This window comes from Theropithecus gelada, chromosome 6, assembly GCF_003255815.1.
Source record: "Theropithecus gelada isolate Dixy chromosome 6, Tgel_1.0, whole genome shotgun sequence".
NCBI classification, from domain to species: domain Eukaryota; kingdom Metazoa; phylum Chordata; class Mammalia; order Primates; family Cercopithecidae; genus Theropithecus; species Theropithecus gelada.
The window spans coordinates 120282222-120307423 of NC_037673.1; positions in this window are offsets into that span (position 1 = coordinate 120282222).

Below are 25202 nucleotides of genomic sequence, written 5' to 3' on the forward strand. Positions count from 1 at the left end.
CATATAATAGAGAATTTGTCATTTATTTGCCATTTTTCTCATGGTTTACATTGTCACTGGAAACCTATCACTAAATTAATCACTTTGTATTATGTATTAACTGTTACATTTTCTGCTTTGAGTCAGACTTTTCCCAGCTTGGAATTTCATTCTCTTTATCTGCTTTTTGTTATTTAAGTAATAATAATAATAATAATAATAACATCACTGTGGTTTTTGTAGCTGTCCCCTGGGTACTTTTAGTTACTGTTACTGAACAAAAAAAAAAAAAAAAATGTTGTCTCGGGAGCTTTTCCTACCTTTTCCTCACAATACAAGCAATTATGCTATCAGAGCTGCTAATACCCTCTTTTAGACATGTTTGTTCATTACTGATGAATATCTTTTATTTTTGTGAAATACCATTTCATTATGCCCTCAATTATTCAATCTGAAAACTGGACAAGACTGAGACTGTCATCAAGAAATGTACAATAAACTTCAGAAGATAGTAACTGATGATGATACAATAATTAGAATACATCAAATTAGTGCTGCAGATTGTAACTATGGGATTAAGAAGGGATAAATCAAGAAATATTAGAGCAATTGGGTTGCTGAACTTTAAAAAATGACCATGTGGCTTTAGTACCTAGTCAACAGAGGGGGACTACAGTACATGAAGTCCCTTAACAGGTGGAGGCTAAGCTGTGGAAATATGGCAGTGGGGAAATGTTGAGAGGTGGAGATGTTTAGTTCTTAGAAATTTCAATATAATATTTATCCTACACTTCTCACCATATTGGGTTAAAGAAAAGTCTTGGCTAGACTGGTGTCTCCAAAATAAAACTAACACAAAAAGTCACTGGGATTTCAGATTTCATTTGACCCCAATTCATTTTTGCCAGACAGAGGGTGATATAAATAAGACTTTTTTTTTTTTTACTGTTCATTCAGTTCTGCATAGGATTACTTATGTATAGTCTAATTTTATAGAAGATTAAAAAAAAGAGAACCGACGCAAATATTTGGAATTCCAGGAAGCAATGTAGATCTCCCAGGTGCCCTTGATTAGAATGTGCTCAATATAGTACACGGTGAAGTTAAATGTCAACTAAACAGAGCTGCAATTGTGAGTTGGTTTGACTTGACAGATGGTGGGGGGCGGGGTGGGGGCGTTGTTTTCTGGCCACTTCCCGTTGAAAAGGTCAACCAATCACAATAATTAGGGATGATTTTGTATTAGTATTGTTCAACTTGGGAAGCACAGTAAATAGTTAGAATGTACAGTTTCTACATAGAGACTATTGATCTTAACCAGGGATTTTTATGAATTGGAAATAATTTTCAGGAGTTCAGTCCTAAGCGTACTTATCCTCACTTGTTCTACGGAGATTGATTTTACAATGATGTTTTTGATATTCACTGTTAACAAAAGGAAAGCCCCCTAAAATCAGACAATCTACAATGGATTAATCATGTTAAATGCATGAACATTCAGAGATTACAATACTTGTGAGAGCTCAAGCATTTCAGTTGCTGTTTTGGAAGATGTACAGTGAATCTTACTCTTCAATCAGCGTAAGTCTAAATGATAGCAAGTCTTTGCCAAAAGCAATTTTCTGCTGAGTTTATATGGGTGTGTGTATCTATTTAGCAAAAACATAAATTGCAAGATATTATTTTTTGAAACAACAACAAAAAAATGCAGCTGTTGGGAAACTTGAATAGTTACCAATTGAGGGTAGAAGGCAGATTTTACAAAACAGGTATAAGGGGGAAATCCAGGCTTGAGGAACTCCTACCGGGCAAACTCAGGGCTTTTGCTCTTGTCCCCTTTTTGGGAACATTTCTCATGGTGTCTGCTGAGATACCCCCTCCTCTGAGAAGGCTTTCCTGAGCATTTTGTTTTCAATTGTAGCCCTCCAGCTCTAGTACTCTTTCTCCCTCTTTTCTACTTTCTTTTTTCACCCTAGAACTTTTCAGCATCTGACATATATGTGTTTCATTTAATTATTGTCTCTCAAATAGAGGTCAGATGTGTTTGTCTATTTTGTTCAATGCTTTATTCCTAAACCTACAAAGGGGGCCTGGCACACAGGAGCTCAATAAATATTTATTGAATGAGGAAGGAGGAAAAAGCTACTGGTTTTCTCTTCAAGAGGTGTCTTTTGAAAAATACTAAGGTCTTTATTGTACCTACATATATTGGAAATAGAAGTATGAATGTACAGGCATTTAGAGTTCATAACAGTTTTCATCTGAAGCCACAATAGCCAGAGGGAAGTTAATGGTTCTGCTAAGGTAACAACAATTGTGATACATCCCTAAGACAACAGAAGGTGGTAGAATTACAAAATGAAAGCAGAAATAGAAGTCTAGCCTAAGAATATTGAGAACTACCAATGGAGCACAGTTCTTTCCTGTGTAACTTTTCTCTCCTTCTCCTCTCCTTCCCCATCTCTCCTGGCCTTCATAAGCCTTATTATTGGGAAGAGCTCCTCTCTGCTTAGGTTTTTGTCTCACTCTGTGTAGACCTGATTCCTTTGCTTTTCCAATCCATATGATACGTAACATGTCACTGTTATCTTACAGTCCTATCACCTAAAAATATATTTAATTCTTTTGTTTAAGTTCCAATTCCAATATTTTTAGGGAAGGGCCCTGATTGACTCAAATTGGACCAGTTGGCTACCTGTGGAAGAGAAAGTTCTTTCCAAGAGGAAGTCACATTTATGAGGGTGATCAAATAGTTTATTGTCCCAGCTGGGTGCTAAAATAATCAAAGTAATGGTCGTACCATGGTATCTGTGGGGATTTTGTTCTGGGACCCTTTGTGGATAACAAAATCCACAGATACTCAAGTCCCTTATATCAGATGGTGTGGTATTTGCATATAATCTATGCACATCCTCGAATATGCTTTAAATCTCTAGATTACTTACAATACCTAATACAATGTAAATACTATGCAAATAGTTATGCTGTATTGTTCAGGGAATAATGACAAGAAAAATGTCTACATGTTTAGTACAATTGTAACCATTCTTTTCTTTCTTTACGTTCTGGGATACCTGTGCTGAATGTGCAGGTTTGTTACATAGGTATACATGTGCCATGGTGGTTTGCTGCACCTATCAACCCATCATCTAGGCTTTAAGCCCCTCATGCATTAGTTATTTGTCCTAATGCTCTCCCTCCCCTTGTCCCCCACCCCCTGACAGGTCCCAGTGTGTGTGATGTTCCCCTTCCTCTGTCCATGTGTTCTCATTGTTCAGCTCCCACTTATGAATGAAAACATGCAGTGTTTGGTTTTCTGTTCCTGTGTTAGTTTACTGAGGATGATGGTTTCCAGCTTCATTCATGTCCCTGCAAGGGACATGAACTCCTTCTTTTTTATGGCTGCATAGTATTCCATGGTATACATGTGCCATATTTTCTTTTTGTTTTTATTATATTTTAAGGTTCTAGAGTACATGTGCACAATGTGCAGGTTTGTTACATATGTATACATGTGCCATGTTGGTGTGCTGCACCCATTAACTCGTCATTTACATTATGTATATCTCCTAATGCTATCCCTCCCCCCTTCCCCCTCCCCACATTAGGCCCCAGTGTGTGATGTTCCCCTTCCTGTGTCCAGGTGATCTCATTGTTCAATTCCCACCTATGAATGAGAACATGCAGTGTTTGGTTTTCTGTTATTGCGATAGTTTGCTGAAAATGATGGTTTCCAGCTACATCCATGTCCCTACAAACGACATGAACTCATCCTTTTTATGGCTGCTTAGCATTCCATGGTGTATATGTGCCACATTTTCTTAATCCAGTCTGTCACTGATGGACATTTGGGTTGATTCCAAGTCTTTGCTATTGTGAACAGTGCTGCAATAAACATATGTGTGCATGTCTCTTTATAGTAGCATGATTTATAATCCTTTGGGTCTATCCCAAGTAATGCGATGGCTGGGTCAAATGGTATTTCTAGTTCTAGATCCTTGAGGAATCACCACACTGTCTTCCACAATGGTTGAACTAGTTTATAGTCCCACCAACAGTGTGTTAGTGTTCCTATTTCTCCACATCCTCTCCAGCACCTGTTGTTTCCTGACTTTTTAATGATCGCCATTCTAACTGGTGTGAGATGGTATTTCATTGTGGTTTTGATTTGCATTTCTCTGATGGCCAGTGATGATGAGCATTTTTTCATGTGTCTGTTGGCTGCATAAATGTCTTCTTTTGAGAATCGTCTGTTCATATCCTTTGCCCACTTTTTGATGGGGTTGTTTGTTTTTTTCTTGTAAATTTGTTTGAGTTCTTTGTAGGTTCTGGATATTAGTCCTTTGTCAGATGAGTAGATTGCAAAAATTTTCTCCCATTCTGTAGGTTGCCTGTTCACTCTGATGGTAGTTTCTTTTGCTGTGCAGAAGCTCTTTAGTTTGATTAGATCCCATTTGTCAATTTTGGCTTTTGTTGCCATTGCTTTTGGTGTTTTAGACACGAAGTCCTTGCCCATGCCTATGTCCTGAATGGTATTACCTAGGGTTTTTATGGTTTTAGGTCTAATATTTAAGTCTCTAATCCATCTTAAATTAATTTTCATATAATGAGTAAGGAAAGGATCCAGTTTCAGCTTTCTTCTTATGGCTAGCCAATTTTCCCAGCACCATATGTTAAATAGGGAATCCTTTCCCCATTTCTCGTTTTTGTCTGGTTTGTCAAAGATCAGATGGCTGTAGATGTGTGGTATTATTTCTGAGGGCTCTGTTCTGTTCCATTGGTCTATATCTCTGTTTTGGTACCAGTACCATGCCGTTTTGGTTACTGTAGCCTTGTAGTATAGTTTGAAGTCAGATAGCGTGATGCCTCCAGGTTTGATCTTTTGGCTTAGGACCATCTTGGCAATGTGGGCTCTTTTTTGGTTCCATATGAACTTTAAAGCAGTGAAGAAAGTCATTGGTAGTTTAATGGGGATGGCATTGAATCTATAAATTACATTGGGCAGCATGGCCATTTTCATGATATTGATTCTTCCTATCCATGAGCATGGTATGTTCTTCCATTTGTTTGTGTCCTCTTTTATTTCACTGAGCAGTGGTTTGTAGTTCTCTTTGAAGAAGTCCTTCACATCCCTTGTAAGCTGGATTCCTAGGTATTTTATTCTCTTTGAAGCAAATGTGAATGGGAGTTCATTCATGATTTGGCTCTCTGTTTGTCTGTTACTGGTGTATAAGAATGCTTGTGATTTTTTCACATTGATTTTGTATCCTGAGATTTTGCTGACGTTGCTTATCAGCTTAAGGAGATTTTGGGCTGAGACAATGGGGTTTTCTAAATATACAATCATGTCATCTGCAAACAGGGACAATTTGACTTCTTCTTTTCTTAACTGAATACGCTTTATTTCTTTCTCTTGCCTAATTGCCCTAGCCAGAACTTCCAACACTATGTTGAATAGGAGTGGTGAGAGAGGGCCTCCCTGTCTTGTGCCAGGTTTCAAAGGGAAACCTTCCAGTTTTTGCCCATTCAGTATGATATTGGCTGTGGGTTTGTCATAAACAGCTCTTATTATTTTGAGATATGTTCCATCGATACTGAATTTATTGAGAGCTTTTAGCATGAAGAGCTGTTGAATTTTGTCAAAGGCCTTTTCTGCATCTATTGAGATAATTATGTGGTTTTTGTCTTTGGTTCTGTTTATATGCTGGATTATGTTTATTGATTTGCATATGTTGAACCAGCCTTGCATCCCAGGGATGAAGCCCACTTGATCATGGTAGATAAGCTTTTTGATGTGCTGCTGGATTCGGTTTGCCAGTATTTTATTGAGGATTTTTGCATCAATGTTCATCAGGGATATTGGTCTAAAATTCTATGTTTTGTTGTGTCTCTGCCAGGCTTTGGTATCAGGATGATGTTGGCCTCATAAAATGAGTTAGGGAGGATTCCATCTTTTTCTATTGATTGGAATCGTTTCAGAAGGAATGGTACCAGCTTTTTCTTGTACCTCTGGTAGAATTCAGCTGTGAATCCATCTGGTCCTGGACTTTTTTTGGTTGGTAGGCTATTAATTATTGCCTCAATTTCAGAGCCTACTATTGGTCTATTCAGGGATTCAACTTTTTCCTGGTTTAGTCTTGGGAGAGTGTATGCATCCAGGAATTTATCCATTTCTTCTAGGTTTTCTAGTTTATTTGCGTAGAGGTGTTTATAGTATTCTCTGATGGTAGTTGGTATTTCTGTGGGGTTGGTGGTGATATCCCCTTTATCATTTTTTATTGCATCTATTTGATTCTTCTCTTTTCTTCTTTATTAGTCTTGCTAGCAGTCTATTGATTTTATTGATCTTTTCAAAAAACCAGCTACTGGATTCATTGATTTTTTGAAGGGTTTTTTTGTGTGTGTGTGTCTCCATCTACTTCGGTTCTGCTCTGATCTTAGTTATTTCTTGCCTTCTGCTAGCTTTTGAATGTGTTTGCTCTTGCTTCTCTAGTTCTTTTCCTTGTGATGTTAGGATGTCAATTTTAGATCTTTCCTGCTTTCTCTTGTGGGCATTTAGTGCTATAAATTTCCCTCTACACACTGCTTTAAATGTGTCCCAGAGATTCTGGTATGTTGTATCTTTGTTCTCATTGGTTTCAAACAACATCTTTATTTCTGCCTTCATTTCGTTATGTACCCAGTTATCATTCAGGAGCAGGTTGTTCAGTTTCCATGTAGTTGAGCGGTTTTGATTGAGTTTCTTAGTCCTGAGTTCTAGTTTGATTGCACTGTGGTCTGAGAGACAGTTTGTTATAATTTCTGTTCTTGTACATTTGCTGAGGAGTGCTTTACTTCCAAATATGTGATCAATTTTGGAAAAAGTGTGATGTGGTGCTGAGAAGAATGTATATTCTGTTGATTTGGGGTGGAGAGTTCTGTAGATGTCTATTAGGTCCGCTTGCTGCAGAGCTGAGTTCAATTCCTGGATGTCCTTGTTCACTTTCTGTCTCATTGATCTGTCTAATGTTGACAGTAGGGTGTTAAAGTCTCCCATTATTATTGTGTGGGGGTCTAAGTCTCTTTGTAAGTCTCTAAGGACTTGCTTTATGAATCTGGGTGCTCCTGTATTGGGTGCATATATATTTAGGATAGTTAGCTCTTCTTGTTGAATTGTTCCCTTTACCATTATGTAATGGCCTTCTTTGCCTCTTTTGATCTTTGTTGGTTTAAAGTCTGTTTTTTCAGAGACTAGGATTGCAACCTCTGCCTTTTTTTCGTTTTCCATTTGCTTGGTAGATCTTCCTCTATCCCTTTATTTTGAGCCTATGTGTGTCTCTGCATGTGAGATGGGTCTCCTGAATACAGCAAACTGATGGTTCTTGACTCTATCCAATTTTCCAGTCTGTGTCTTTTAATTGGACCCTTTAGTCCATTTACATTTAGGGTTAATATTGTTATGTGTGAACTTGATCCTGTCATTTTGATATTAGCTGGTTATTTTGCTCGTTAGTTGGTGCAGTTTCTTCCTAGCATTGATGGTCTTTACATTTTGGCATGTTTTTGCAATGGCTGGTACCGGTTGTTCCTTTCCATGTTTAGTGCTTCCTTCAGGATCTCTTGTAGGGCAGGACTGGTGGTGACAAAATCTCTCAGCATTTGCTTGTCTCTAAAGGATTTTATTTCTCCTTCACTTATGAAACTTAGTTTGACTGGATATGAAATTCTGGGTTGAAAATTCTTTTCTTTAAGAATGTTGAATATTGGCCCCCACTCTCTTCTGGCTTGTAGAGTTTCTGCTGAGAGATCTGCTGTTAGTCTGATGGGCTTCCCTTTGTGGGTAACCCGACCTTTCTCTCTGGCTGCCCTTAACAGTTTTTCCTTCGTTTCAACTTTGGTGAATCTGACAATTATGTGTCTTGGAGTTGCTCTTCTCGAGTAGTATCTTTGTGATGTTCTCTGTATTTCCTGAATTTGAATGTTGGCCTGCCTTGCTCGATTGGGGAAGTTCTCCTGAATAATATCCTGCAGAGTGTTTTCCAACTTGGTTTCATTCTCCCCGTCACTTTCAGGCACACTAATCAGACGTATATTTGGTCTTTTCACATAATCCCATATTTCTTGGAGGCTTTGTTCATTTATTTTTACTCTTTTGTCTCTAAACTTCTCTCTCACTTCATTTCATTCATTTGATCTTCAATCACTGATACTCCTTCCAGTTGATTGAGTTGGTTACTGAAGCTTGTGCATTTGTCACATAGTTCTTGTGTCATGGTTTTCATCTCTATCAGTTCGTTTATGAACTTCTCTACATTGGTTATTCTATTATCCATTCTTCCATTCTTTTTTCAAGGTTTTTAATTTCTTTGCACTGGGTATGTACTTCCTCCTTTAGCTCTGAGACGTTTGATCAACTGAAGCCTTCTTCTCTCAACGCATCAAAGTCATTCTCCATCCAGCTTTGTTCTGTTGCTGGTGATGAGCTGCATTCCTTTGGAGGGGAGAATGTGCTCTGATTTTTTTAATTTCCAGCTTTTCTGCACTGCTTTTTCCCCATCTTTGTGGTTTTTATCTGTCTTTGGTCTTTGATGATGGTGACGCACTGATGGGGTTTTGGGGTGGGTGTCCTTTCTGTTTGTTAGTTTTCCTTCTAACAGGACCCTCTGCTGCAGGTCTGTTGGAGTTTGCTTGAGGTCCACTCCAGACCCTCTTTGCCTGGGTGTCAGCAGCAGAGGCTGCAGAAGATAGAATATTGCTGAACAGCAAGTATTGCTGTCTGATTCTTGCTCTGGAAGCTTTGATTCAGAGGTGTACCCAGCCGTGTGAGGTGTGAGGTGTCAGCCTGCACCTAGTGGGGGATGTCTCCCAGTTAGGCTACTCAAAGATCAGGGACCCACTTGAGCAGGCAGTCTGTCCGTTCTCAGATCTCAACCTCTGTGCTAGGAGAACCACTGCCCTCTTCAAAGCTGTCAGACAGGGACATTTACATCTGTAGAGGTTTCTGCTGCTTTTTGTTTAGCTATGCCCTGCCCTAGAGGTGGAGTCTACAGAGGCAGGCAGGCCTTCTTGAGCTGTGGTGGGCTCCACCCAGTTCGAGCTTCCCAGCAGCTTTGTTTACCTACTTAAGCCTCAGCAATGTGGGATGCCCCTCCCCCAGTGTCACTGCTGCCTTGCAGTTAGATCTCAGACTGCTGTGCTTGCAATGAGGGAGGCTCCGTGGGCATGGGACCCTCTGGGCCAGGCTGGGGATATAATCTGATGCACCATTTGCTAAGACCCTTGGTAAAGTGCAGTATTAGGGTGGGCGTTACCTGATTTTCCAGGTGTTGTGTGTCTCAGTTTCCCTTGGCTAGGAAAATAAATTCCCTTCCCTCTTGCGTTTCCCAGGTGAGGTGATGCCTCGCCCTGCTTCAGGTCTCACTGGTTGGGCTGCACCCACTGACCAGCACCGACTGTCCTACACGCCCCAGTGAGATGAACCCAGTACCTCAGTTGAAAAGGCAGAAATCACCCATCTTCTGTGTTGCTCACGCTGGGAGCTGGAGGCTGGGACTGTTCCTATTCGGCCATCTTGGACATGTGCCCTCCCCCCCACCAAATTCCTCCACATTTTCTTTATACAGTCTATCATTGGTGGGCATTTGGGTTGGTTCCAAGTCTTTGCCCTTGTAAATAGTGCTGCAGTAAACATATGTGTGCATGTGTCTTTATAGTAGAATAATCTTTTGGATTTATACCCAATAATGGGATTGCTAGGTCAAATGGTATTTCTGGCTCTAGATCCTTGAAGAATCACCACGCTGTCTTCCACAATGTAGCCATTCTTTTTTTCTTAATATTTTTGATTGGTGGTTGGTTGAATCTGTGGGTGCAGAACCCATGGAGACTAAGGGCTGTCTGTATAGAGTTTTTGAAATATTGTTTACTTACCAACAAATTAGTTGTGATGGCACCTCCTTAAAAATATCTTATTCAAAGTTATTAAAATAAAATAAATATTCTTTCCCTAAGAATGAAATGAGTTACATCTGTGTACAATGAAGCAAAAAGTAAAATAAATTATTTATGCCAATTATATGAACTTTAAAAAATGACAATGTGGCTTTAGTACCTAGTCATAATGGGCACTCAGTATTTGCTGGATAAAGGGATGAAGAAACATATTTCAATGAGATTTATTGCTCTGAGTAGGAGAAATTCAACAGATGCTATTAAATCCTTTATTTAAGTAAGTCTGAATTCCAGTATCTACTGAGCTGGTATGTTGAACCTCAGAATTTGCCAACATTTTGCAAATGCAAATGCAAAATGTAGGAGAAGAGATGGTGCTTCTTTCAGACGTCCCCTGTAACCAACCAAGTGAGGCAGGCCTCCTTGATACCATAGCTAAATATGTTTCTCCTGCTTTCATCAGCTCCACCATAGACCTCCCAACCTACCATCCACTGGATTACCAACCTTCCTAAAAGGCCAGTCACAACATTTCCCACTTAAATTTTGTTTGACTTTAAAGAGTACTCCATTGGAATATATCTTTTCCTTTACTCCTTTATTGAGCTCTCAAATTATTTTGTTTATGATTTGCCCCCTTAGATTGTTTGTACACTTGAGCGTCTTGCACTTATAAACTCCCACCGTACTGGGCAAACACTAGGTGTTTTTTATTGCTCAAAATGACCAAAATAATTGTTCTTTGTATATGTTAAAGCGAACTAAATATGACCTGCAAAGGACTCCATACATCTATATTTGAGTCTTTGTGGACGAACTGTAAGCTAGCTTAATAGGCAGACAAGGTTGAAAATCTAGGTTAGGAGTATGCGACTGTGACAACAGCTGAGTCTTGGCCAATCCCAGCAGTCATACTTCAACCACTCATAGACTGATAGAACACTGCTGAGTGTTCAAACTGTGTTCAAATAAGGCAAATGAAAACCTGTAACCAATCCAACTGTTTCTGTATCTCACTTCTGATTTTTGTACGTCACTTCTCTTTTGTCTATAAATTTCTTCTAACCATGAGGCACCCCTGCAGTCCCTCTGAATTTGCTGTGATTCTGAGAGCTGCTGGATTTGTGAATCATTCATTGCTCAATTAAATCCCTTTAAATTTAAATCAGCTGAAGTTTTTCTTTTAGTGTATATATTCACGTACTTCAACAATTTTTGAACCGTATCTGTCCCTAATAGGGGGTAAGAATCTCTTTCTATAGAATCTATTTTAATATATTCTTTCATTTTTAATTTTTCATAAGTTGCTTATAATTTTTGCAAAGTTAAATTTCTGTGACTCTACATTAGAGATCACTGTACATTAGAGACCATAATATCTTTAATTGAGAAAATATTCTCCCTAACGATCCTGAGGTAGAAAACAAAACTCTGCTGAATGAAGAATTTCAATTTAGATATTCTCATTTCTATTTTTCATGTGTTGAAATATAAAAATATTTCCGATAAAATACTTTCACAGGTCCTGTCTTTTGCTTCCAATTAAAGTATCTGTCTTTGGAAAATCATTCTAACAGACAAAATTTAATAAATAAAGATAATCACTATTTATGATTTCTTGAACGTTTTCTCATATTTAGATGCCATAAAATCATGGAATTTCTTAATTTTGTTACATTCTAGCACAGAATTAAAATTCATTCATTTAAAATTAGATCTATGAAAATGGTCTTTGTAACATTATATTAAAATAGAAGAAGTTAGGGGGACTAGATTTTTTTAAAAAGTGTCAATATCATAAAAGAGAAAGAAAAGCTGTGAAAATGTTCCAGATTAAAGAAAGCTTAAAGAGACATGACCACTAACAACCAAATCCTATATATGACTCTGGAGTGGATCCTGTACCAGATGGAGAAAATGCTCTAAAGAACATTATTAGATCAATTGACAAAATGAGAACATGACAGTAGATTGGACAAAAATATTATACTAATATAAATTTATAAAATTGATAGCTGTAGCTATGAGAACATTCCTAATCTTAGGAAATTTACAATAAAATATTTAGAGTAAAGGGCCATGATGTATGTTACTTACCTTCAAATGTCTCAGGAGAAAGAGAGAGAAGGGGTAGAGAGTGTGGGGGAGATGGAGAAAGAAGGAAGCAGAGAAGAGAGAGAGGGTGACAGAGGGGAAGGAGAGGGAATGATAAAGCCAATGTGGCAAAATGTTAATTAAAAAATGTGAGGAATGGGTATATGAGTGTACCTTTAACAATATAATTTTAGCAACCTTTTGTAAATTTAAAATTATTTCTAAGACTAAATTTTAAAAATACCTTTATTACAATGAATAACAACATAATTACAGAATTTTAAATTTAGATCTTGCTTGAGTTCTTATCATGTCAGTTTCAGGTTCTCTTTTGCTTTTGTAGAGATAATTTTAAATGGCTGATCATCTTTCTGATTTAGTCAGGTGCTGAGTGGTGAGAAATCTGTACACTGCTGATGCCCTTCTTACTCTTTTGCATGTGACCGTGGCAGAAGTCAGAGGATAGAGTGGAGTCCACCAAACCCACCTGGCTTAATTCAAAGCAGCTATTGATAATACTACCTCAGTAACCAGTGGCAAGTCCTGGACAAATGCTAAATCTGATGATACAGCAGATAAAAACAAGAACTATAAAACAAATTGGATGTATGGATACTGTAATTAATGAGGAGTATACTGTGAAAACCATGTGTATTGAGATGGAGGGAGTTGATTCCAGGAACAGGGATGATAGTTGAGTAATACTAAAGATTTTGCTATACATGATGACATTCAGAATGGAATGAGAGGCCAAAACAGCAACGCAAGCCAGTCCAAATCCAGAAAAGGGGTTCAAAACAGAGCCATGTTATTTTGACAATTGAGGGTCAGTAGTGCTTAATATTGGAAACATCTGCTAGAAGTTCATATGCATTCTTTTTAGAAGTAGTAAAAATATTATGTTTGCACTGTCAGAAATAGATGAAAGATGACAATTTATATTTTGTTGTTACCACTATTGTAATTCTTTCGTATTTCTATCTCAGTGACATTCAGTTTCATTGCTTCTTTTCTTGTGAAATTGTACTAGCAAAATAAGCTGTCAGGTGTCAGAAGTAGAAAAGTCTCTACTTCTTCTGCAGAGATGAAAGATTACTTAGAATATGCTCTTAATTATACATTATAAAAGGGTGTGGATATTCCTTCAGTTTATACAATGGTTAAAACAGTGCCTTAAATAGACTTTATTTCCAGTAAAGAAAGGGAATTTTAGTATAGCTATATCCTAGTAGGAACAGTATTTCTACCCTGAATGAGATCACCTCCTTAATTACAAATAGATAATTTTGAAACACATTAGAAAGGTGCCTTCCCCCCCCCCACCCCCACCCCCGGCTAATTTCAAATATTTTTAGTGCTTTCTCTGTTCCAGGCGCTATAATAAGTCTTTTACATGTATTTTCTAATTTTATCCTTATTCCACCTCTGAAAGATAGGTATTACTCCCATTTAATGTGTGAGAAAAATGACACTGAATAGTGGAACATGGTATTGATTTCAAAGTCAATAACTGAGAACAAAGTGTTGGCAAAACCAAGAATTGATTTCAAGTCTATCTGACTCTAAATCCTAGACTCATAACTATGACAAAATTTGGCCTCCCAATGACCTATAACCCTTCCCCATGGGTTATCGATTTTCCTTTTGAAAAACGCATTTAGGGGACTGGATTTACCCCTTGCCAGTTATTAGGAATACAATTTTGACTCCTCTACAAGTGTGTCTCAGATATTTCAAACTCTATTGATTTCAGTAAGTCAGCCTGTTCTAGGGATTTGAATGATAAGAAATTTTCCTTGCTAGAAATGGGTTTATTTCTAACCCATTCTACTCTGGAAAGATTTTAAATGTTAAGACAATGATTTTCTGTATTAAGTCCCAAACGGTCTCTCTATAACTGATTTCTAACCACTTATGCTTAGCTATCTTTAGAAATCAATAGAAGTCCAAGTCTTCCTCCATTTGATAAACCTTCAAATATTTTGAGGCAATCATAGTTTGTGCTATATTTTTTGCAGTTTATTAAAGAATTCTCAAGTCATATATCACCTATGTGGTTCCAATGAACAAGTTTCATTTTCCGTTCTAAAAGGCAGAGGTTGGAAAAACACTTTTTGAAGCTTTTCCCTTTCTGAGATCAACTTGTCTGTTTTTCTCATAACTCCAGGAATCACTTTCAGGAATTTCATCTCAAGTTGATCTCCGATCCTTGAACAATTTTATTATCTCCACTGCCCCTCCTCGTGAATTAGAATTACGGACAGACCAGGCACATGCTTAGATATCACTTTGCTGCCTCAACCCTTGGTCCTCAGTAGGTTTTCTATCACTTTTGTTGCATGGATGATTCCTTCGTTGATTGGCTAGTGACTGCTAAACTTCTACCAGCCCTCTAACAATATTACATTATGGAATCCTTTCTACAGGTGTTTTCTCCTTTATTACTTAAAATAATCTTCCAAAGTAGATGTTACTGCTCCTATTAAATGAGAAAATGGTGAAAGGATAGCATGACACCTGGCCCACAGTAAGCCCTTAATAACTGTACTTTCCCCTTTCTTTCTTCCAGGGTAAACTGAAGTTTAGAGCAATTAAGTAATTTGCCTAACACCATGTAATCCAAGACTCAACATCAGTTCTTTAGATTCTAAGACCTCTTCTCTTTCTACTATTTGCACTTTCTAACCCTGGATTATTTCCTCGAATGAAGTAATATGTGGCGCACTCAATGTCCAAAACAGATGAAGGTGGCTCTTAACAGTAAACAATGTGTAGTTTATGAGTTAAGCGTATATTTACTTATTTCACAATCAGTTAATGAGAAGAATGAAGCTTCTTTGATGCCAAACACAAAATTTTGAGTTTGTAGATATAAACATTATTTCAGCATATCAAGTAAATGTTCTTCTGATCAATGTATATACCTGTAGATGACATTTTGTAAAAGATCACCTTTTAATCTGAGGATATTCTTCAATTAAATGGATCAGTAGCTTCAAAGTAGAATAGAATAATAGAACTATTTTGCTTTAAATTCGAGTTAATAAGACTAATAAGTGCTCACATTCCTTATCTTTGAGAGGTGCCAGGGATTAGAAATGTTATGCAGTAAGACTGTAGGCCTTCAAATATCAATTCTTTTAGAAGTTTGACACTGGGCAAATTACTTAAGCATTTTGTAACTTTATTTTCTTATCAGTATAATGGGCACATTGTTAAGGCTCAACAGATATTAGCTATTATTTCAAGGTATAAATATAATGTAACATAATATGTGCTCTCCAAACTGTAAATAATATATAAAAGTATAAATAATATCATCATGACTAAGTGCTGACACATTCAGGGGATTGTCAGTGAACTTGTTATGTTAGGATGGACTTTTTCCCCTGGCAGATCTACCCGTGTAACATTAGGAACTAAAATAAGTCATGTGATATTAAATTTTATAAGCATATTCACTGAACTAAAATTTCAAAAGGGTCAGCCCTGAGCTACAAACCTCTCAACAAATGATGTACTTATGAGAAGTTTAAACATGTTCCCAGTATGGTAGATGAAGCTTTTATTCCAAAACTGAGTTAAAATCGAAGTGCAAGTTAACTTATATGTTAATATATTACATAATAAACTATAATTAGCTTTATAGTTTATAACATTGATTAACATATAAATATATATACATATAGAGGTTTCAATCAAGTGCTTTGGGATGTCCTAAGTACCTATAGAATACTGTTTTAAAATTTCTTATTATAATATATGAGGCTAAAGAGTGTCCTTATTTGTTATCAAAGCTCCTTTCAAAATAAATATGTGCTTGCTTTTTATTTTTCATTTTGTCACCAATAAGCTATATCTACATCATTTAATTGGCTACCTCACCAAATCTCTCTATGCCTGTTTCTTCATGACAAAAACAGGGACGTTAACAGCTATCTGATAGGGTAGATTAAATAAAATAATATTTATAATACACTTAGTGTTTGCCTATGACATGATAAGTATTCATTAAATGATATCTATTTCCATATTGCTATTTTTTTCTTATATTAGATATGTTTGTGGGTTTTGAAGTGGACAAATTAGAAATACTATTCTATGACAGAAAATTAGGAAGGGCTCCACTTCTTACTGCCTTTCCAGAAGCAAATATAATCAATTTTACTGCCTTAGAACTGAAGTTTCACAAATTGAGGGCCAAATGTGGGAAACTGACTTCAATTATATGTATGCAGATGGTTTTATAATTCAGAATATTGCCCATGTGGGAGAATTTGGTAGGTGAATAAAATAAGAACTTTAATGACATAATTGCTTTTTATGTGACCAGAGATTTAGCTAATTTACAATGTTTGGCTCTTGGTGGATTGAAGAGAGTAGAGTGTTTGGTCTGAGTCTAAATCAATTTTGCTGCAGTGGAAAAGCACAGGGAAACAACCTCCAAATAGAAATATAAAATCCTTCAAGAAGTCTATTTTTACCTGTTATACAAGTAACCTTTACTGGTAATAGGATCTTCTTTCTCTTACAAACTGTGCTATTTTAAATATTTCAACACCACTATTGGTATGTTAAAAAACCAGAGCTCAAAAATAACAAGTACTCCTAAATAATAGTCTGGAAAATAATTCAATTACAATATACTTTAATATAATCAGTTTGTACAAAAACACATATTAAAATAGACAATCTGTCTCATTAACATTCAGCAGGCATCTCACTCAGCTGGAACTGAACTTATTTCAGACTCATACATACAGGAATCTCAGACAGATTACAAATATATGGGCATGCACAAAATTAAATAGAAAATACTTTATAAGTGCTTAAGGAGCTGAGATTATTTTAGTGGGCACATCTGTATATTTTATGACATACTGTGTCATTGCCTTTTCAAATTTGAGTAAATTATAGTTTTGCAAACCATAATTACATTGGCTCATGCTTGATGGTTATGCTTTGTAATACTGAGCCAATATTAATCAAGATTTCCTAAATTTATGTCTCATTCCCTGTATGTCATGTTACTGCTTATTTGTTTTGGATAATTATACTCATCTATCGCTTGTATTATGTGATTGGATACCACTCCCTTAGTCCCATAGCTTTCATCTGTTTTACAGTATTCAGACTGTGGTTTACATTTTTTTTCCTTTTGGCCAATGCTTGTTTCTTAACTGAGTGATACTTTCACCTTTCTGTCCACCATCCTTTCTACTCATCAAAACCAGATTGCATTTTGCTGCAGAAGAAAGATGTGTTCAATAAAACTTTGCCAAGAAGATGGTTATTGATATGTCTTTGAAAGGCAGCTGTATAGCTTATGTACCACTGGGGACTGGAGTAGTGAGACTTAAATTGCTTGTGGTACCAAGCAAAAGCAAATCCATTTCTTTGCAACTTGAGAATTTGAAATAGTCTCTCTGTATTTCTCATATCTGAAAAGAGAATTGTGAGTAAAGAAATGGTCCTTGGAGTTAGGCTGAATAATTAGGTTATCATTATGGAAAATGCTATTTATAGGAAATACTGAAATATTTTATAGTCATACTCTTAATCGGGTAATTAGATTTAGAGGTAACGTAGTAAAATCATTTACAGCTGGATTTTTAAGTCTTTCTAAAATTTCTGTAAAGACATCTTTGCAAATACCAATACATATTTAAAATCCTTAGGAAAACCATAGCATCTCCTGTGAAATATTTTACTTTAGGCATACTTCATTCAAGGCTTTCACTAACTTGGGTATAGATTTTTTTGAGACCTAAGGAAGCCATGAGTAAGCCTCTGATTAATATAAAGAAAAATAAGTGCTGGTAAATATAGTAGAAACTCATTAAAGGTTCATTGAAAACCTACAGGCATCAATCAATTATATACAAATGGCTCTTCAGAAGGGGCAATTGAAATTCAAAGATGTGTCCCTTTATGCTGTCTGGTGGGGAAATGTCAATTTCAAAATGTGTTTTTGCAAATAGAAATTATAGAAATTCTCTTTGGTAGCCTAGTCTGAGGAATAAAAATGCTTTTTCTAAAGTTTTCCTGAACAGTTTTCTGGTTAAGTGTTAAAAACATTCTTAGCATTTTATCATTCTTCATAATCCCTAACTAAAGAATTGCTACCTCTAATTAGATCATGTTTAACGTGAACCAATCCAAACTATTTTTAATATTAAAGATTTGTTTTCCTTTTTACTCTGCTCTTGTTTCCTAAAGTTCTTCTGCTAACTTAACATACATCTGCCATTTTTTTAGCATTATTTTCATTATTGTCATTAATTTAAAAAACTGTTTATGGAAAATAAACCCATCTTCCCATTTAAAGTCCCTGTGCTCCAACATGGGAAGATACAAAAATGTGAAATATGGTCATGACCTGAAGAAGTTTCCCTTCTAACTGTGGGGCACTATGTTCTTAAATGTAACTCCTGCCTCCAGATTCTTCCCCTCTCCCACCACCTTTTAGAATGTCACCAGACACACAAATGCAAATTTCCAGGTAACTTGAAAAAGCAATACAAATTTCTAAGTCTCTCTTCAATCTCTTTCTCATATCTCAATGAATGCAAAGGGAAATGCAAAAGAACCCAACAGAGAGTTGATTTTACTTGAAGTCTTGAGGTCCACAGAGAAGTCTTGATGACAACCTGAACTTTGAATGCACTGCACTACTAACATACATATTTATTGGCTTGAGAACAACCTCTGTCCAATCATCGGATGATCGCAAAACTAGACAAACATAGGGGCAACCCCTTAAAGGCTAATCTTAAAAACAATGATAATTTCAAAAATTGAATAGAGATATCAGTGGCCACACACTGCACATGAAGCAGATTTTATAGGTTTGGACCATACAAATTACAAAAAAGCAAATCAAAAACCAGCACCAATAAGAACTCTGGGGGAGAAATCAGAATTCATAGCTGGCATCGTGTATTATTTAAAACAATTTTCAACAAAAAGATAAGATATACAAAGAATGAGAAAAGTATAACTCAGAAAAAAGCAGTAGATGATCACTCCAATTAAAGAAGTTAGATTTAGCAAAATCTTAAAGCAGCTATTATGAATATGTTCAAAGAACTGAAAGAAATAATGTTTAATGAGTTAAAGGAAAACATGACAATAATGAATCAGTCAATGGAGAACCTCAATAAGGAGATGGAAATTTTTAAAAAATAGGATATTTAAAACCAATTATTTTAAATAAAAACACTGAAAGACAACCTTGGCAATACCATTCAGGCCATAGGCATGAGCAAAGATTTATGACAAAAACACCAAAAGCATTTACAACAAAAGCAAAAATTGACAAATGAGATCTAATTAAACTAAAGAGCTTCTGCATGGCAAAAGAAACTATCAACAGAGTACACAGACAATCTTCAGAGTGGGAGAAAAATTTTGCAAACTATGCTTCTGACAAAGATCTAATATCCAACATCTATGAGGAACTTAAACAAATTAACAAAAATAAACAAACAACCCTATTAAAAAGTGGGCAAAGGACATGAACAGACACTTTTCAGAAGAAGACATACATGTAGCCAACAAGCATATGAAAAATAGCTCAACGTCACTGATCGTTAGAGAAATACAAATCAAAACCACAATAAGATACCATCTCACACGAGTTATAATGGCTATTATAAAAAAGTCAAACTATAACAGATGCTGGTGAAGAAAAAGGAATGCTTATGTGTTGTTGGTGGAAATGTAAATTAGTTCAACCATTGTGGAAGACAGTGTGGTGATTCCTCAAAGACATAAAGATAGAACACCATTCGCCTCAGGAATCCCATTACTGGGTATATACCCAAAGGAATATAAATCATTCTGTTATAAAGACACATGCATGTGTGTATTCATTGCAGCACTATTTATAATAGCAAAGCCATGGAATCAACACAAATGCCCCTCAATGATACACTGTATAAAGCAAATGTAGTACATGTACACCATGGAATACTATGTAGCTGTAAAAAAGAATGAGATCATGTCTTTTGCTAGGACACGGATGGAGCTGGAGGCCATTATTCTTAGCAAACTAATGCAGTAACAGAAAACCATGTACCACATGTTCTCACTTATAAGTGGGAGCTGAATGATGAGAACACATGTACATATGGAGGAAAACAACACACACTGATGCCTACTGGAGCCAGTGGAGGGTGGAGGGTAGGAGAAGGAAGAGTATTAGGAAAAATAACTGATGGGTACTAGGCTTAACAGCTGAGTGATGGAATAATCTGTACAACAAACCCTCATGACACAAGTTTACTTATGTAACAAACCTGCACATGTATGCCTGAACTTAAAAGTTAAAAACAAAGAACAAAATAGAAATTCTAAAATTAACAAGTACAATTAATACAATAAAAATTGCAATAGAGGACATCAACACCAGATAGGAGATGGAAAAAAAAATCCATGAAATAGAAAATAGATAAATAGAAATGATGAAGAATACAGAGAGAAAATATTTAAGAAATATGAGCAGAACTCAAAGACATGTGGGACCATGTTAAGTGTACCAACATGGGTGTAACTAGAGACTCAGAAGGAGAAGAGAGAAAGCAAGCAATGGAAAATATATTTGAAGAAATAATGGCCAGAAAATCCCCAAATTTGATGAAAACCATTAACTACACATTCAAAAAGTTCAACAAACCCTAAGTAGGATAAATATGAAGAACTTTACACCGAGGCACATCATACTGTTAAAAATAAAAGTCGAAGAAAAATAAAAAGTCTTAAAAGCAGCAAAAGAAAAATAGGTAGATAGTCCCTGACTTACAATAGTTTGAGGATTTTTCCACTTTGTGGTGGTGCAGAAGTGATATGCATTTAGTAGAGACTGTATTTCGAGTACAACCATTTTGTTTTTTCACTTTCAGTACAATATTCAAAAAAATTAGGTGAGATAGTCAGCACTTTATTATGAAGTAGGCTTTGTATTACATTATTACAACCTAGTAGGTGGTGGCCAGGATTCAAACCCGAAATTCTGATTTCAAGTGTTTCAGAATCTACTACATGAGGGACCTAAATCCCATAATTCCCACTTACTTGTGAAAGCATTTTAATGTAAAATAAAGTCTTCTAATCTAAGGGTGGAAAATCACAACTTATTTGCAGGAGTAAGTTTTAGCCTTAACAAGTTTACCAAGAATGTACAAAATAAAATCTTAACACCAGCCATGGGGGAAGGATAGTGTAGGAGAAATGGCAGTGGGAGTGGGAATTATGGTAATTCTTGGTACATTTTCTGCCCAAATAGGTTGAAATATGTTTAAGACACTTTTGTTATTTTCATTATGTCACAATCATTACAGGATAACTGTTAATGTAATCTATTGTAATGGTACATGGTAAATCCTAACAGTATTCTGATAACACAGGTTGTTTTTATTTGACTTTATAAATGTAAGGAATATAGGTAAAATAACTCTGTGGTAAGTAGAATTTAGAATTGCAGTCTAAGTACATGGCTGTTGTTCTAATCATGGAAAAAAAATGTTCTGTTGAAATTGCTGCTGCTAAGTCCTTGCTAAAGAGTCTATTCACTATAGAATCAGAGTCAAGTGAATGGAATCGATCATTACAGGGCTCGACAGCAAACTGCAGGCTACAGATTTTGGATCACAGTCTTTTTCTAACTCCCTCCAGTCATGAGCTGTGGGCATGATTTTCAAGTTATTTGCAACCAGATATTTGACCCTTTAAGGCCAAGAGAAAAAGTATAAAATTTACAGTAATTTTTCTTCCAGTAAAATTAAGTGAGTTACCTGGTTTATTAGGTAAGAGGTAATTTAGTATGCATATTTAAACAGTAGATCATTAGCACTTATTTTTCTTAAGGTCTTTCACAGTGGGGAGAGTGGACAGATGATTTTTGCTCCTTGTTTTCCAATGTCCCAAAGGTCATTCTTTATTTCTCTTTAAGCCATCAGGAAGTTAGGCACTCCCGACTCATACGCCCTTTTTCTCCTCACATAGAAACCTGGTTTGACATGTCACAAGTGTTGTACAGGTCATTTGCGTTGCAGAAAGGAACCAGGGAGCCAGTGAAATGTAGCTGCTTTTTAAAAAAAGGTTGAAAAAAATCAATAATAAATTATCTTCCTATACAGCAGTTTAGGTTCTTTGCACGTCCCCTCTGACATGTAGATGTAGTTATAAATTGATTTAGTTGGGGACCGTAAAGAATCTCACTTGCTCTGGACTGCCTAGTGAAAGTGTGTTAGTGAAATAAAAATAACCCACCTTGTCACAGAGCCTTTCTAGGAGCTGCCGAACCCAGCAAGTTATTTTTATAGTTTAATGAGCTAAGCTCCGGCTTCCACAGGGAGACACAACAAGTGGAGTGCTTCATAATTTACTGCTGTAAAATGATCAGGATTCATGTTGTCTATAAAACATGAAAAACATTCTTCATTCCTTACCAATTAGATCATAGTTACAACTCACAGTTCCTTTGAGCTTAAAAGAAAAATTTAACTGCTAGACATAAATGAATGCTGTGGTTAAATTAAACCCTTCAACAGCCCAAACAGGCTTGAAAGAAATGCCTTCTGGATGTTATTAACACGCATATTTAAGTGCTATTTTTAAATTTTAACTGCAAGCCATAGCAAGCACAAATGTTTAGAATAGCTATTTTGGCATCATAGCATTGCTTTCACATTTTTCATCTTTCCCAATTCTTTCCAATAATTATTTCACCTTTTATTATTTTTTAAAAAAATATTTACAGAGATAGGAAATTTGTTTTATGAGAGTAATTGTATTTTGGGAAGCAAAAAGCAATTAATGTCAATGCAGCTTTGGAATAAAAAGTCCTCTTTTCAATTATGTCAACATAATCGTGTTTCATTTTCCATGAGTATTGTAAAATCTGCAGGAAGCAAATATTTGAACTCCATAACTTTTAAAATGTATAATTTATTTATAATTATGATATATTCATTATAGAAAAATGTAAACATACCTATAATGAAGATAATTAAAGCCACCCATACCAACCAAAGTAAAATCTGGACATAAAACTTTCCAATGTGTGTATGTGTGTGGGTGGGCTGTAGAGAAAGAGAGAAGGGGAGGAGGAGAAAGACAGAGAAAGAAGACAAGAGGAGAAGAGGGAGAGAGAGAGAAATGAAAAGGCAAAGAGAGGCAGAAAGAGACAACGATAAAGAGATTTAGTTTTTTATATTGTCTATATCACAACAATATATATTTTCTCATGACATTACATCCTTTTTGAACATAAAAATGTATTAGTTTTCTAGGGCTGCCATAACAAAATATCACAGACTGGGCGGTTCTTAAATAAGTGAAATTTATTTCTCACAGTCCTGGAGGCTGGAAGCACAAGATCCACTTGTTAGTAGGTTTGGTTTCTCCTCAGTACTCTCTCCTTGGCTTGTAGACTGCCAAATTCTCATGTGTCCTCAATGAACTTTTTTATCTGTGCGTGTACACATGCCCCTGACATTTCTTCTTCTTATAAGTGTGCCAGTTCTACTGGGTTAGGGCCCCATCCTTCTAAGTTCATTTAACCTTTAATACCTCTTTAAAGGCCTTATCACCACATACAGTCATCTTGGGGGGTTAGGGCTTCAACATATGAATTCTGGGGAAACACAATTCAGTCCAGAACACATGACTTTAAAAGTTCACATCATAGTTTATCATGTATGTCTCCTATATTTAAATAATTATGCTGATTTTTAGCAATTAGATTTATTTTCTTTTTCTTTTTTTTTTTTGAGACGGAGTCTCGCTCTCACCCAGGCTGGAGTGCAGTGGCACGATCTCGGCTCACTGCAAGCTCCGCCTCCTGGGTTCAAGCAATTCTCCTGTCTCAGCCTCCTGAGTAGCTGGGACTACAGGCGCCCGCCACCACACCTGGCTAATTTTTTGTATTTTTAGTAGAGACGGGGTTTCACCATGTTAGCCAGGATGGTCTCGATCTCCTGACCTCATGATCCGCCCACCTCGGCCTCCCAAAGTGCTGGGATTACAGGCGTGAGCCACCGCGCTCGGCCTTATTTTATTTTTCATTGACAAGTAAGAATGGTGTATTTTTTACATGTGCACACACACAAATATGCAAATACACAAATTACACAAATACAATGTGATGTTTATATATAAATATATAATATATATGTACATGCATTGTGGATTTTATCATGCTAATTAACCCATCTACTGCCTCCCATACTTATTATTTTTGTGCTGAGAACATTTAAATCTTCTCTTTTGACAATTTTGAAATATATGATATATTATAATTAACTATGGTCATCATGCTGTGCAATAGACCTCAAAAACCTATCCCTCCTGTAGAACTAAAACTTTGTACTCTTTGACCAACATCTGTCAATTCCCTCCCCTCCCCACCCAGCAGCTCTGGTAACCATCATTTTACTCTGTAATTCTGTGAGTTCAATTTTCTAGATTCCACATATAAGTGACATCGTGCGGTATTTCTCTTTCTATGCCAGGCTTATTTTACAGAACGTAATAACCTCCAGGTTCATCCATGTTATTGCAAATGTAAAGATTTCCTCTTTTTTAAAGCTGAATAGTCTTTCGTTGTGTGTATATGTATGCCACATTTTCTCTATCCATTCATCCGTTGATGAACACTCAGGTTGATTTCATATCTTGGCTATTGTGAATAATGCTGCAACATCGGAGGACAGCTATCTCTTCAACATACAAATTTTATTGTCTTTGGCTACATGCTTAGAAGTAGGATTTCTGTATCATATAGTGTTTCTATTTCAAATTTTTTAAGGAACCTCCATGATATGGTTTGGCTTTGTGTCCCCACCCAAATCTCATCTTGAATTGTACTCCCATAATTCCCATGTGTTGTAGGCGGGACCCCGTGGGAGATAACTGATTCATGGGGGTGGTTTCTTCCATACTGTTCTCGTGGTAGTGAATAAGTCTCATGAGATCTGATGGTTTTAACAAGGGTTTCTGCTTTTGTGTCTTCCTCATTCTCTCTTTGCCTGCTGCCATCACCATAAGATGGGAATTGCTTTTCCGTGCCTTTGGCCATGATTGTGAGGGTTCCCCAGCCATGTGGAACTGTAAGTCCAATTAAGCCTCTTTCTTTTGTATATTGCCCAGTCTCAAGTATGTCATTACTAGCAGTGTGAAAGTGGACTAATAGACTC